General features: G+C 31.5%; 1 long non-coding RNA gene and 1 other non-coding gene across 3 annotated transcripts; both read left to right on the top strand.

Annotated features, from left to right (window-relative positions):
• Nucleotides 1–2,729: 2,729 nt before the first annotated feature.
• On the top strand, nucleotides 2,730–13,969 carry LOC114178434. Of its 2 annotated transcripts, XR_003603323.1 has the most exons (4): nucleotides 2,730–2,835; nucleotides 6,182–6,220; nucleotides 6,722–6,818; nucleotides 13,588–13,969. It is a non-coding gene; the product is annotated as an uncharacterized LOC114178434 (long non-coding RNA). The 2 variants fall into 2 exon arrangements; XR_003603324.1 differs by lacking the exon at nucleotides 6,182–6,220 and having other exon boundaries at nucleotides 2,732–2,835.
• Nucleotides 2,941–3,066, top strand: LOC114180059. Its single transcript, XR_003603634.1, has one exon. It is a non-coding gene; the product is annotated as a small nucleolar RNA snoR86 (small nucleolar RNA).
• Nucleotides 13,970–15,771: the final 1,802 nt, after the last annotated feature.

Below are 15,771 nucleotides of genomic sequence, written 5' to 3'. Positions count from 1 at the left end.
TCTTCCTTCTTTCATCTTGCTATGGTCCCTTGAGTTTTTGTTGTGGTCCCTCCGTTTGAATCTTTTGTGGTCCTTTGCACTCGTGTCTCTTCTCTCTTCCTTCATCCACATCAGGTACGAGTTCCCTGAATGTTTTTTTGCCGCCAACATGTATCTTTTTAACGCTCTACAATGCATATACATGTTTTTGGTTGTTTGTTGATATAAGATGTTCAATATTTAATCATTCTTTGGCTTCTTTTATATTCATGATGCATTGAAAGTGGTTGAAAAAATAAATAACTTGATTAAATACCAAATATGGACCTTTGGTTAAGAAAAAAGTTATAAAAAACATACCGGATGTCAACATCCAGTACTGCTCAAAATTTACAGATGTGGTCATTCGTAGTATAAAACAGAAAACACATGCCTTAAAGTGACTACCGGATGCTGAGATCTGGTTTGTATCTTTTACATTACGATGTTGACCTCCGGTTGATATACAAAACGAATGTCAACTGTGCATTTCACCGGATGTCGAGATCCAGTGTTTGTGAAGTCCATCGATGTCAACCCGTGAACCAGATGTCGACTTCCAATTCACTTATTGGGGGTACATGAGAATAAAAACGGATGTCAACCCTTACACCGGATGTCGAGATCTAGTTTTGATGGAAAGCACAAATGTTAATTAGTGAACCGGATGTCGACATCCAGTTCACTTATTTTTAGGTCCAATTTTTTTTTATAGTTGCTTACTATGTATTTTTGGCGTTGTGATTTTTGTATATGTCTTATATGATTTTCTTAGTTTTACAAATATTCATTTATTAATTATAATTTTGTATATATTTTTACGAAAAGCATTGGGGTACATGGAGAATGAAAATGAATGTTTGCATTACATTGGATGTCGAGATCCTGTGTTGATGAAAACCATAGATGTTAATTAGTAAACCGGATGTCAACATTCGATTTGGGTCCATTATTTTTATTTTTTTTAATAATTGTTGACCAAGTATTTTGGTCTTCTACTCGTATTTGATTTTCTTATATATATATATATATATATATATATATATATATATATATATTCATTTATTATTTCTATACTAGATCTTGACCTCCGTAACTTAATATCATATTGTGGATGTCGACATCCATAATGGTGCAGTATCAATGCCACATCCGTGAATTAAAACTCAAAACATATGAACCAAATGTCGACATCTGCAATTCAATTGTCTCAATCGAATGTCGACATCCGTAATAGAACAATTTAAGTACCACATCCATAATGAAAACTAAAAAAACATGAATTGGATGTCAACATCCACAATTCAATTACTTGAACCAGATGTCAACATCTGTAATATTCCAATTTACTTGCAACATCCGCAAAAGAAAGTTCAAAAAATGTGAACCAGATGTCGCCATCCACAATTCAATTGCTTGAACCGAATGCCGACATCTGTAATGGTCCAACTTAATTGCCACATCCGGAAATGATAATTCAAAACATGAGAACCGGATATCGACATCCGTAATGTCCAACTTAATTGCCACATCTAGAAATGATAATTCAAAACATGTGAACCGGATGTCGACATCCGCAATTCAACTCCCTGATCGAATGTCAACATCCGTAATGGTCTTTTTCAGAAAAAAAATGTTACGGAAGTTCACTTCCGCTATTTCAAATAACATATTCAAACTAGGCAGCGTCTCGTTTACAAATTTAAACATGGATTACATAGATAAAATATACAAATGATTAAGTAGACGAAGGATCAACTTAATTGGAATGGAAGGAAGCTAGAAAGGATGTGAAGCACAACACAACACAAAATAAAGCATCCGGAGGCTGCAACTGCTATAATGCCAATTAATCAGAGGGGAGAGAAGAGAGAAAAGGAAAATGACATATGTAAGAGAGAGAAGGGGTTGCTGCCGCACAAAAGGAAACTAGGTCAAAGGAACGCATGAGTGGGTACTATATTAAATCTAGGAGAAAAAAAATGTACTCTTTACTTTTTACTCTGAAGGGCAAAGTAAGGATTAAATAAGTTTTTGGAGGTACAAGGAAAAAGGATTGGGTACAGGGAGAAGCCCCCAAAAATTATAAGGTGGAGAAAGAATTTGCTCATCATGTATTATACGTAAATGGATTCGATTCTAATAAGTACAATTTCCTCCTACACCTCTATGTATTTCAACTTGCACTCTCATAGAATTATGAGATGTCTTATTTATCCTTATATTCTTTCTTCTATACCTACGCACTCCTCTCTCTTCCCGAAGTCCTTTCTTCCTCTACCTACACTGACACCCTTCACTCATCACTTTCTTCTATCCGAAATACACATATAAAAAATACATTATAAATTTCATAATCTAGAATATGAAAACAAAATTTGTATTCTAAATTATAAAATTCAAAATAAATTTCATAATCTAAAATATAAAAACAAAATGTATTTTAAGTTTGAAAATTCAAAACATATTTTTTATTTTATATGATAAAATGCGCGATCCAAAATACAAAATTTATATTTTGAAATATACAATTCAAAATACCGCATTTAAGAATATATAATCCCGAATATCTAAGTATATTTCGAAATTCAAAATAAAAAGAAGATGAAATTAGAGGTGTAGGAAGAAATTATGGATGTGCAGGAAGAAGCTTGCGAATGAGTAATTAAAGCCCAATGAGTGGGTTTGAGCCTCCTATAACAACTATCGCGGCGGCACAGCACGAAATTAGGGTTTAGCATTCCATTTAGCTATCTATAAAATCGTGGCACCACTCCTCATGCCCATATCTTCCTTCTCTTCCGTCTTTGAAATTGGGTAAGGCTTTTTGTGTTCAATACTAATTCTTTTCGTTCTGCAACTGTTTGAGTGCTTCTCATTCTATGTTTTGGAAGTTTTTGTTGAAAAGAAAGCCAATTTGCAGAGCAAGTGCGTGTATTATGTAAAAATGACGAAACTTGCATTGAAGGTTGGCGAAAACAATTGCGATTCTCCGTGCCTATCAGATTCACTTTGTTTTGATTATGGCCTCGAACAAGTCGCTAAATTTTTTCGATTTTTCTTTCCTTTTCATCGATTGTTTTAACTGATTTTTTGCAGGGTTTTTTATTTTGTGAATGGATTGAAGTTAAGGTCTTTGAATGTGTTTTGATGATTAAACGAAGCTCTTAATCTGTATTCTATGCTGATTTGGTTTTATAAATTTGTTTTCAAACTTTATAAAATTAATTATTTAATTATTGTAAGCGTGAAAAATGTGATTATTTGGAAAATATGGTCATCTATAAAGCAAATTGGTTTTTCTATACCAAGATTGTGTCGGAAGATGACTAAATTCATCTTTTGTCCTCCATGCCGTTTAAACACATGAAGTCCTGTGTTCATGTAGTACCATAACATCGGGGATACACATCATGATTTTATTTTATTTTGATGTTCTTCTATATGTTTTTCTCAGGAATTTTTTTTATCATTTATGTGATAAGTTTAATTTAAAATGATAGGAACTAAAAGTTAAGGAATGAATGAAAAATTTAGATCAAATTTGTTTAATAACGGTAATAAGAGAAGAAATAGAAAGATACTTATTTAAAACAAAGCAAAATAAATACAAATTCAATATTAAAGATTAGTGTCAAAATATAACTAGAGATTACACATTACTTTTCACTAATTAATTAGTATTCAAAAACATTACCCACCTTCTACTCATTAATTAGTATTCAGAAGAAGTTTACAGGCCACTTTCCTATATGATGATTTTGTAGAATTTAGTTTTCTATTAAACAAATGACATCAGGAAAACAAATAATTAACTAACATTACATTTATGCATTTATATCTTTAATACCTTTCAAACTCAAGGGAAAATACTTCTCCAAACAAAATCTTACGCATTGAGTTTATTTCTAAGTAGTTCAAAATCCGAAAAAAAATAAATCAAGTGTTCTTGTGCTTTATTTTAGAGTTGAAAATAAGGTTGTGTTATATCAACTTAACTTTGATTGTCGAGTATGACAGAGTAAAGGAAGAAGTATATAATTATTTTAAAACAGATGAATTTAAATAATTTTTCTTGAAGATTAAGAACAATAGATGCCCAAGTAACATCACATGTAGGGTGACAAAAGAATTTGACATCAATTGCTAGACTTTGTGGAAAACATAAATCAAGACTTTGGTCACCTTTGATTTTAGACAGGTTGTGTGAAGAGACCATTAGGAGATATGTATACTGAACTTTGGTCACCTTTGATTTAGTCAAAATGAATATATTTACTTTAATATTATCACAAGAATATTCTTAGAAAAGATATTTGATTTCAATACATAAAAAACAATCAAGCTTACCTATCTGAGAGAAAAACTAAATGAAACTTTTGAGTGAGTTGTTGCATAAGAGATACAAAGATGTTGGTGAACATATACTAACATGTAGATGTGAGTCATGTTGATAGGTAAATAATGTAAGATCACATTTGTTGTTGGTAAAAGAAGTAAGGTGCAAAAGAGTTGTGGTGAGTTTGTCAAACCACTATCCAACTGCTTGTTTTATGTCATACATGACTTAAGTCTACATAACAAATGACTTAGATTTAAGAGGTTAGAAATGACTTTGATTTAAGAGGTTAGACCATGTACACGGTTTCTTCAAGTTTCTTCAAGAGTGCGATTTGTCAACAGATTCATCACCATTTTTTTTTTCTTTTGAAAAACTCATTTTCAACTAATTGTTTTTCCATTAAGGAGTCCAAGTCCCAAATTGTGAAAAACAAGAAACAACATAAGAAGAAAATGTTGAATTATGTTTTAAAAAGTTTTGCAATTGTTTTGTTGTATCTTGTGTGCAAGCAATATCACATGATATATGATATTGAATGAACATGTGCAAAAAGTAAGATGATTTGGCAAATCTAGTTTTACGTTTTCCCTTCCTTAGTTAGTTACACAAGTATAACATACAATGTAAAAGTTTGAGGAAAATAAGAGATATTCAATATTTATATATTGGTTTGTTTAATTGCATAAATGACGACTAGTTCTTAATCCATAAGCTTACTCACATTGCAAATTATGTACAAGTATTCTTTTCCAAATCACTCTTGACTCAATCAAGTATTCTTTTATCAAGTCATTCATAACTTAATTAATTTTTCTCTTAACAAGCCACTTATGTCTTAACCTAAATATTCTTTTGACTCCCAACAACTCTTTGTTAACTCCATTCGAGTATTTTTTTATGCAAGTCACTTTTGGCTCAACTAAGTATTTTTTTTGACAAGTCACTCATGACTTATAATGACGCATAAGCTTGAGTGATCAACAAATGACCATCTTAGCTCATTAGAGGGAATAATGCCCTTTGACATGTACAAATGTTTGACTCTCTCAATTAGTTTATTGATATGAACACAAACAATGTTCTCATAAAATATTTTAGGACACAAAATTTGAATAAGAGATGAAACTTGCAAGATGGTCGCTCTCCTCTCTCATCTTCTTCTAAAAAGAGTTTTTATGACATCATAAGAGATGATCGTTGTAAACACTTTTCTATCCATTGAGTATCTTTTAACTCACTAGTTTGTCTTTTTTTTTTCTTCTTCTTCTCAATATCGTTTGTTGATCATTGCCATAAAATAGTGTTTAATGTACTTTATGTGCCAACACCCAAATTTGTTTGGGCGAGTAAAATTTTTATTTTCAAAAAATTAAAAAAATGATAAAAATAAGGAGTTTAAACAAAAGTTTCTTAAAAAAATTAAATTTTTTTTGATATTTTAATTTTAGAAAATTACTAATTTTTAGAAAAATGGATAATATAGATAAAAAAAAATAAACGAGTTCGAAACTGAAATCACCTTTACATGTCCTTTTTACATATTTCCATACCATTTTGCATTTTACAACTTTCATATTTTATTTTAGGATTTTCTTCCTACACCCCTAACTTTTCTTCCTACACCTCTAAGTTTTCATATTTCCCATATTATCCTTAAAATTTGACTGAAGTTTGACCGTTGACTAGGGTAAAAACCTATATGATTGTTACCATCTTTCTTTCCTAGTCGTGTGGTGCACATACCTTTTTTTTTTCATCTGGTCTTAATTTCCTCACCCCCTTTCTCACATCTCCATCACTTTCTTTCATTATTATGAGAAGCGGAGGAGCCTTATCGTCACTGGTTTCATTTTGGCGAAGGTAAATTCTTCTTTGTTAAGTGGTTTAGGGTTATTTGGGGTTTTGGATGTCTTAAGAGATGGTGAGATCTAGTTTTTAAGCTGTTATATTTTCGCGTTTTGAGTTTGGAGAGCGAAACTCGTCTTCATTAGCTTATAGATGGTGGAACCACCGGTTTTCGTAAACATTTTTCATTTAGGCTTATAGGAACTAGCAGTACTAGTTTTCATAAGCTGGTATGTTCCGGCTTGTAGGATTTAGTAACACCGGCTTTCGTAAGCCGGTTTGTATTCACCAACTTATAGGATGTGTTAATAACGATTTTCGTAAGCTAGATTTTGTTCCCCAGCTTTTAGAATGCAAGACTACTGGTTTCTGTAATCCAGTTTGTTTCTACCAATTTTTACGATGCGATTTCGCTAACTTTCGAAAGTCGGTTTGGTCCTACACATTTCAAAATGGGTTTCTTTTTTTTTGTTTATCTTTGTTGGTATATTTTAATTCATAAGTTTTCTTTTGCAGATATGGGAAGAACTCGCGATGCTCATACAATTCGAGGAGAGAGATCTAACCAAGTTCAAGGAGAGAGTTCTTAACATTTTTACTATGGCAAGGCAAGGTTAGTATTGTTGTTGAAGTTTTTTTTTTCTTTTTTTAATGATATGTGTTTTTAATTTATATGGTTTGATGTGTAAGTCTTTTGTCTAGGACCGAGGGGAGTTAAAATTGATTTACTATGGTAAAAAAATATAATAAATTAGGAGTTTATCACCTTAATGTTGAGGAGTTTGTTGTGAATTTTGGATTAATGCATCTTGTGACATATCATATGAGTATGCTAGGCTGATATCTGCCTTTGGTGAGATGGGTGTGACACTTGATTATACTTATAATGAGAAAATTTTGTCCCACTGTCCCTCTAGATAATGTTGTTGTTCTGGCACTACTAATTGAGTTGTTAGGGGTGGACCCGACAAAGGCCACTGAACTAAGACAATGTCGCGATGGGCCAGTTTTCAGAATCCGAAACATGATTGATGATGCTACACCCCTTCCTTCCCGGTTTTCAAAATTCGATGGCTACGACTTTTAGGATCCAGTATGGACGAATTTCATATTCTAGTATACACGGGTTTAGGCCGAATGAATTTTATAATATGTCTTCATCAACTTTCAAAATCCGATAGTGTCGATTTTCATTCTTTTGTGAAATCGGTGAACACTTACCGAAGATATACTACACAACTACACCCCAATCACTCAAAAAATAAAAAAATGCTCTTAAAATTGAAATGAAAATGTTACCTGGAATCGGTGAACTTGAACAATAGGGAGAAAGAGAGAAAATGGAGCAAAGCTGATCCGAATAGATGAACAAGATTGTTGAAGAAGAAGAAGAAAGAAGAAAGAAACAAGATTCTTGAGGAACATCTCTAATAAGAGAGAAAAACAAGCAACTTAAGTGGTGGATGAGTTTAAGTGGGGTGAAAAGCATCAAAGGTGCATGTTTAAGAAGGTGAAAGTTATTGAGCACAGTAAATAAAGGTTACTGCTTACCTATTTATATAATAATTTATATATACTGTTTGTAGGGATATTATGGTCTGTGCAACAAAACTTGGGGGTGCTGGAAGAAAAATTGGGGTTGGAGGAAGAAAGACCCTTTATTTTCATATTCATTTTCTTTCTGGCCCACTTCGTTTCATTGGTTTACTTCCACCACCCATCTTCACCATTCTATCCAAAACGGCTAACAACTAAATGTTTTAGTATCTACCTATGATGCACAAATATGATACGTGTATCAGACACGACACTGATACATCGATACATTTATTTTAAAAATCATAGGATACGATAGTGATATATGAATATTGAAAAATGTACAATAATTCTTAAAAACATAATAAATATATGATTGTTATTGTGTGAATCCAAATTAAAACTATATGTACTAAAGTTATCCACATAAAAAATATAAATTATTGTCATCATGAAAGTACCACTACAAGAAAATTCTTAAAAAATGACCAATTTTAGTAACCAAAAATAGGTTAGAGATCAATTTCCTAATTAGAAACCAATTTAAAGATCAATTATTTTGGTAGCCAAAATCTTGGTAGCTAATGTTATTGCCTAATTTAGAAACCAATTATTTTGGTAGTCAAAACCAATTTAGAAACCAATTCATAATGAATAATATTTTAATTATCAATTTAGAGACCAATTATAATTTTGTAGAACTATTTTAGTTGGCAATAATTTTTAGTCCTTAAATTGGTCACTATATAGTGACTAATTATTATTTTTTATAAAATTGGTTATTGTTCAAATATTTTCTTGTAGTGTACTATGACTTTATAAATTATATATCTCATTGATAAGTATTGATAAAGTATCTTAAAGTATCATACATGAATACGTGACCTAAATTGAAGTAACGGCGCATCATAAGTATCCTCACACACAGCTAGACATTTTCCTTTTCATTCACTAGGTGCCATGTGTCACTCTTTGATTGGACCTTTTTTGTCTGTTTTTAAGTGTTAAGTACATAGCCATGTTTTAGGCACGTGATGCTTCAGAACCAACGTTTATTTCACCTCCACTCCAGATTCCTTTAACGGTCCCGTTTTCTCCTTTCCAAATACTCTCTTTCTTTGACCATTATTTGTAACGTGCACGGAATTTTAAAAATTATAATATATTTATTAAATTAATTTAAAATTATAAAGATATAACTAAATTTAATATAAGTATTTTATTTTATAAAATAAAATAATAATCTTTTAATTATTTTTTAAATGAAAATGTATTTAAGTTATTTTTTATATATTTTTAATAAAATGTATTGAGTATAATTATTTTAAACAATATATTAAGATTGAGGTAAACAAAATTAAGAAATCAAATTCAATTTTAAATAAATATTTAGTGTAGAAAAATGTAAATAATAGATTCTTTAACAATAAAAATGATGAACAATACAAAAATTGTTGAGTAAATTCTCTAAAAATATAAAGGTTATACGATATAAAGATTATGAAGAGTAGACGATACAAAACTACAAATGATAGGCCATCATATAAATGTAAGAATAGAGTCTCTTAAAATACAAATGTAAAACGATGCAAAAAAATATAAATAGTAAAAGGTCTAAAATAACAGGAGATAGACCATGAAGAAAAATATAAAGAATAGACTTAGTAAAAATACAAATGTTAGATACAAATGTTAGATGTTTGGTGGACTCTTCTATTGGAGTCATTTCTAAGAGTTACTTTGGATTTTAAATTTTAAATTTAAACTATTACCATACTTTTGTATTTTGTTTTTGTAATTTTGAACTTCAAATTCAAACTTTATTATAATATATTTCAAATTTCAAATTTGGCAATATGTATTTTTATTTTAGGAAAAAAATTAAATTAAAATTATTAGTGATTTTTATATCTTTAAAATTTTTAAGAATTTGTAATTTTTACTTTGTAATAATACATTAATGTTTATGTTATCGAAATTATTTTTTAAAATATTGTTTAAGCTTTTTTGAAAGGTAAAAAGTATAATACTTGTTCAAAAGCATTAAAAAATTCATTAAAAGGCTTGATTTTTTTTATAGTTTTTTTATATTGAATTTTAAATTTAAACTTTAATATCATATTTTTACTAATATTTTACTAGTTTGAATTTTAAATTCAAAGTTTGTTACCATATATTCTGAATTTTAAATATTTTACCATATTCTCGAAACTTGGTTACCATTATATTAAGGTTAGAATATACATTTGGTCCTATTTTCATTCAGTTTTGTTATTATAGTTATTCAGTTTTTTTAATGTTTTTAATTTTTTTAATTTTTTGTTTTAATTTTTGAAAAAGTGTTTATGTATCAATCCAAGAGCGTGTCATGTGTCAATCCAACGGTGTGTCACATGTCAAAGTCAATATATTATATTGAATTTGGTCCCTATATTTTTTATTTTGTTTAATTTAGTCTGAATTGTTTTCTAACATGGAGCATTTTTGTCTCTCTCCAAATTGAGACAAAATTTAATTTTTATACAAATGTTTATAATGATGTTTTTATTTAAATTCACATTTTTATAAAATATTTTGGTTGAGGGTTATAATTAGTTTAAAATTAGAATGAAAATGTTAAGAATGATGACTAATTTCAAAATTTTAGATCAATGGTGTTAATTTTCATCCTTAAAATTTTCGTTCTAATTTTAAACTAATTGTAACTTTAAACAAAAAATATTTAATAAAAATGTGAATTTCAATAAAAACATCATTATAACTTTTATATAAAAATTAAATTTGAATTCAATTTCGAGAGGGACAAAATTGCTCAATTATAAACAAAATTGAGACTAAATTGAATAAAAATAACAAATACTAGAGAAAACACAGGCCTAATAATGCTTAACGTCCCATTTAATAATTACGATTAATTTAAATGTAACATCACATAGGATATAACGTAAAGAGCATTGTCATGGAGTATGAGTGTCACTCCTTACAATTATCCAAAATACACAGAGATAAAACTAAGGCACACCACGATGTCATTAACAAAAGAAGGACAAGAATAAACGTTTTGACAACTATCCAAAAATATATGGTCATAGAGCAAGGACAATACACATGCCACAACCTTAAAGAGTACTCGGAGTAGGGAATCCAACCCAAGGATAGCTACGTAGCGGAGTTTCCATCACCTTGATGATCACTAGGGGTTTCCACATCTGCTCACATAAATAAATTGATGATCATTGCAAAAGGAGAAAATCACACACAAAACACACAAGCAAATAGAAAGGGTAAGCTAAAGTAAAAAGGTTTTATCATATAATTAAGCATGCAATTTAAAAGTCAAGAATACATGAGTCAACCAAGCATGTGATAGCAACCAAGCAAGACTCTAAGATTCCATTATATGGATACATATAATCAGTCAGATTCACTAGATGCTTGCACTTATGGTGGCCTCTACTGCTCTACAGAGCGATTGCCAATGAGTTTCACCCTACCATGCACAAGGTTAGCCTTCAAACATCTAAGGTCATTATCCTGCTAAAGACTAGGGCCTCCTGCTACTCTCACCACTCGAGTCAGTATACTTTACATGAGACTAACTGACTCTTTAGAGAGTTTTAGGATGCAATCCTTACTTGAATCCTTACTTAATTATATACTGAGGCACCACCACAAAACCTTACTAAGAGGTTCATGAAATTACGTCTATTACCTGAGGCACCACCATGAGTTCTCACCAAGAAGGTCATAGAATTACGTCCATTGTATGAGGCACCACCATGAACTCTCACCACGAGGGTCATGGAATTACGTCCATTACTTGAGGCACCACCATGAGCTCTAACCACGAGGGTCATGGAATTATGTCCATTATATGAGGCACCACCATGAGCTCTCACCACGAGGGTCATGGAATTACGTCCATTACACAAAGCACCACCATGAATCTTACCAAATGATTCCTGGAATTACATCATAACCATACCATAGCCATGCTTCACCAACCAACCATAGAGTTATCATGCATATCAATCTCATGCCAACATATAACCAACCATCCAATCATGTTTCATACGCATAATCATACCAAACTCATCAATTTCAGCCTATAAACCATTTAATACATTCATATTCACCCAATTCATGCTTTCATAGAGTAACTCAATCAAACATGTGGCCATCAACCAAAACAGAGGAGAAAAAAGCACCCGAGCACATCCCTGTCCAATTCTCGCTCAAGCTAGAAGCCCTCGCTCAAGCGAGCTCCCTTTGCCTATGTGAGAACTCGAGCAGTGGAACAATGAGGTTCTCGTGTGTTCTCGCTTAGGCGAGACCTCCTCGCCTGAGCAAGATGACCCCTCGCTAAAAACGTGAGCTCTTTGCCTGAGCGACAACGAGGGCTAAATACTTGGGAGGGTTCCTGATACTCTCGCTTAGGCGAGACCCACTCGTTTGGGCGAGAATACCAAATTCTCTCCACTGTTCACGCAGGCAAAAACAGGAGTTCATCCAGAACAATGCATAGTGTATTTTCATTTCATCACAAGCACCAATCAACACATAAAATACGATTTAAACACCCAAACAATCATATGATTCGAAAAACATTTAAAAGTTCTAGCTTCCCTTACTTGGAAAATGCAAGCCAAAGACGAAACCCAAGCCAGCGAGAACTACAACTCCAGGAGCATATTTGTGAGGTGAAGTAGAAATGGGTTGAGCTAGCTTGACAAAGAAGTAGAAACCAAACCCTAGCAGAGCTTGCTGTTGCAGTTCTAAGAGGGGGGTGGGGTGGGGAAAGGGACCTATTTTTCTGAAAAGTGGTAGAATGAGAGGGTTAGGACTGATTTAAGGGTTTTGGGAACCCTATGGGCCAGCTTTAGGCCTAACAAATTAGACTAGACCCTTAAACTTTTAGGGCAAAAAAAATAGTGGGTTTTACCGTATTCATATTTTTTAATTTTCACAAAAATTTGAGTTAAGATCAATTAAAAATATATAATTATTTTTTAAAATAGTTGTTAAATTTAAAATTAGAAAAATAAAATATATACGCAAAAAAAGTTTTTAAAATAATTGTTAAAGACAAAAAAGACTTTTAGAACAACGATTAAAGATAAACTATTTATAAAATAATTAAGTTTTAAAATAATTAAGGGTAAAATTGGCATAATGAAATGTGGATACAAAAGATGATATATCTTTATACATTGTTATAGATACAAATCAAATTGAATATAAAACATTGATTATGACATGTGGCATGCTACTAGGTTAACACATGGAATTTTTTTTAAAAGTTAAAATAAAACAAAAAACCATGAAACGACACGTGACCATCATTGTTCATTACCATTAATTATTTAAATGGCGTTAACAAAAAATGATCAAATTAAACAAAATTTGATAATAATTAAGACATGACTTAATAGAAAACAATTTTATGACTAAAATGACAAAACTGAATGAAAATAAGAACCATGTGAATATTTTAACCTTATATTAAAAAGTTGTTGGTTATAGATTGACATTTGTATATAATATTGATATCGATATTGATTACAAATCCATAATAATAATAATCCTAAACTTTCAAAGGATTCGAAAAGGCGGATCTCTCATTTTCTTTCAAAATGCAAGAGCTTCTTTGTCTTAACTAATCTCGCCTCCACCACCAGTGCCTTAATGGTGTGACCCCTGTGTGAGGGTTTGTTCCTTAGTTGGTTTCTCTCTCTGGCAAACATTTATTATGCAGTCACTACATTCGAAACTTAGCTACTATGTGTTATTGATGAACAAATGAACCATTCATTCTTTGTGGTTTACTGTGTGTTTGTTCTTTTTAGAGTAATAAGGATGGTGGAATGAAGATGATTGAATTGTTGTTGGTGATTTTTCGTTGAGGTGATGGATCTGTGATGGCTTTTGCAGGTGAATGGTGTTGAGTTGTAACATAGGAGTCTTTGTATTTTTTTTTGTTTTTTTGGATTGATAGATTGTTATCTGGGAATGGTGTAGTGTGTGATGTTGGGTCTGTGATTTTTTTTTTTTGTTTAAAACACGAGGCTAAGATCATGGAGGGGGTTGAAATTAAAGAAAGGTGACGTAAATCTTATAGTAATCTTTTTCTCTTATAGGGATGACATTAGTATCCTATATGTATATTTTTTTCCAAGATCTTTACAAGACCAATTTTTACACTTGAATCAAGGAAAAAGATTTTTGTTATCTTCTTAGTTCATTAGCCTTATCAAATTCAATATAGAACAATATTAGAAATAAATAACCACAAAGATATGTGTCATTTTCAACATGCTCTCATCAAACACACTTTTCACCTGATATGTCATTTCCAACATTAATAAATATCAATATATTGTATATTTGAAGGGTATAGTTTTTTCAATTTTCCTTAACATCAATTCAACAGAAGCCCTTTGGTGAATGTGTTGAAATCTTAAAAGCGAAAATGAGGAACAAGACTAACCTCCTACCATATTGTTATCGCGAGACTTCTTTCCAACATATTTATACAATTTCAAATCTTTTTTTCTAAAAATTTAACTATGTAATGTTATAAAATATATGATTGATTAATTAACACATGTTATATCTTTTATAAGAAGAAGATGCCTAAAAAAATCAATTATCAATCTACAACCATTATATTACTTATCATCACTACCAGAACAATGATAATTACCGACAAATATGTTGCAACGAATTACGATTTGTCGGTAATTGATCATTATCGACATAATTACCAACGAATGCATATGTTGAATTTACCGATGGACAAAATCTGTCAGTAACATAAAGGATGAAATTGTTGGATGTGTTTACCGACGACTTTACCGATGAATGTTTACTTGTTAATTTATCGACGAATCTAGGCTGTCAGTAATGTCTTTCTTTTAGTACTCCAACGAATTTACCGACAGATCTGCACCGTCAGTAATGTTGTCGATGAAATCAAAATTAAGAATTGTGATTTCCTCTTTCCAGTTTTAATTTTCCAATTTTCTTCTCAGTTCTCTCTTCTATTCTCTGTTCTCGTCGTGCCCATGAAAATGAAACCCACTGCCGCCCATTGTGCCAATCAATTGTCGTGCCTTCTCTACTCCCCAGCGAGTCCGATTGGAGCCATGGTTGCCTTCCACCGTCATCTGTCATGAGGTTCATCGCCTGAGTCTCGCTGCGGAAGCTCGCCGTCGTGGGTAGCGAAAGTTTGAGTTCGGTTTCGGTCGTGGAGAGACGCTGTTGTGGGAAGTGGAAGCACCGGCCGTCGAGGAGGAGCTCTTCCGCTGTCACTGCCACACCATCAAGGAGGAGAGGTACAAATTGCTTCAATTTACCCAAACAGTGAAATCGGTTCAATTTGGCTCTGTGCTGCTATGTTTTTTTGAACAAAATGTGTTTCTGCAAGATGTGTTTTCTAGAGAAAAACTATGAATAACGATGGAAAGTTCTAAGTGTTTTGATTGTGTTAACATGTATTTATAGTGCACGAGGAAGCAACTTGTCATAGAAAATTCAATGGTGATTTTTCATTTCATGGTGTGCGTTTTGGTGGCTGTCAAAGTAAATTTTATGCCTTCTTGGCATTTGAGATTCCATTAAACATAAAACACAAAGAAGTTTTGGATGAAAAAGAAAAACAAGAAATAATATTCTTTCAAATTAAGTAAAATGTTTTTACAAGCTAATGGTAAAAATAAAAGGTGTAACCTGAAACATGTGAGAATGTGATTGTATGATCATATAAAATACTAATTTTTCACATCAAATTACAACAAACTTTGTTTGTAATGCTCCTAAATAAGAACAAAATTTGAATTTGTGATTGATCCTGGTCTCTCTGATACATCTCAACAACAATTATATGAATGGCTACTGCTATCAATTTCTGCATTTGTTTGAACCTTGCATGTCTATCATTCTTCTTTATCTGTTCAACCATTAAATTTATTAAGGAATAAAATTAAATAAGATATCAATTAAAGATAATATGCAGTAAAATTAACTTGTTT

The sequence above is a fragment of the Vigna unguiculata genome, chromosome 3 (assembly GCF_004118075.2).
Source record: "Vigna unguiculata cultivar IT97K-499-35 chromosome 3, ASM411807v1, whole genome shotgun sequence".
NCBI classification, from domain to species: domain Eukaryota; kingdom Viridiplantae; phylum Streptophyta; class Magnoliopsida; order Fabales; family Fabaceae; genus Vigna; species Vigna unguiculata.
This window is presented reverse-complemented; position numbering and strand designations above follow the sequence as displayed.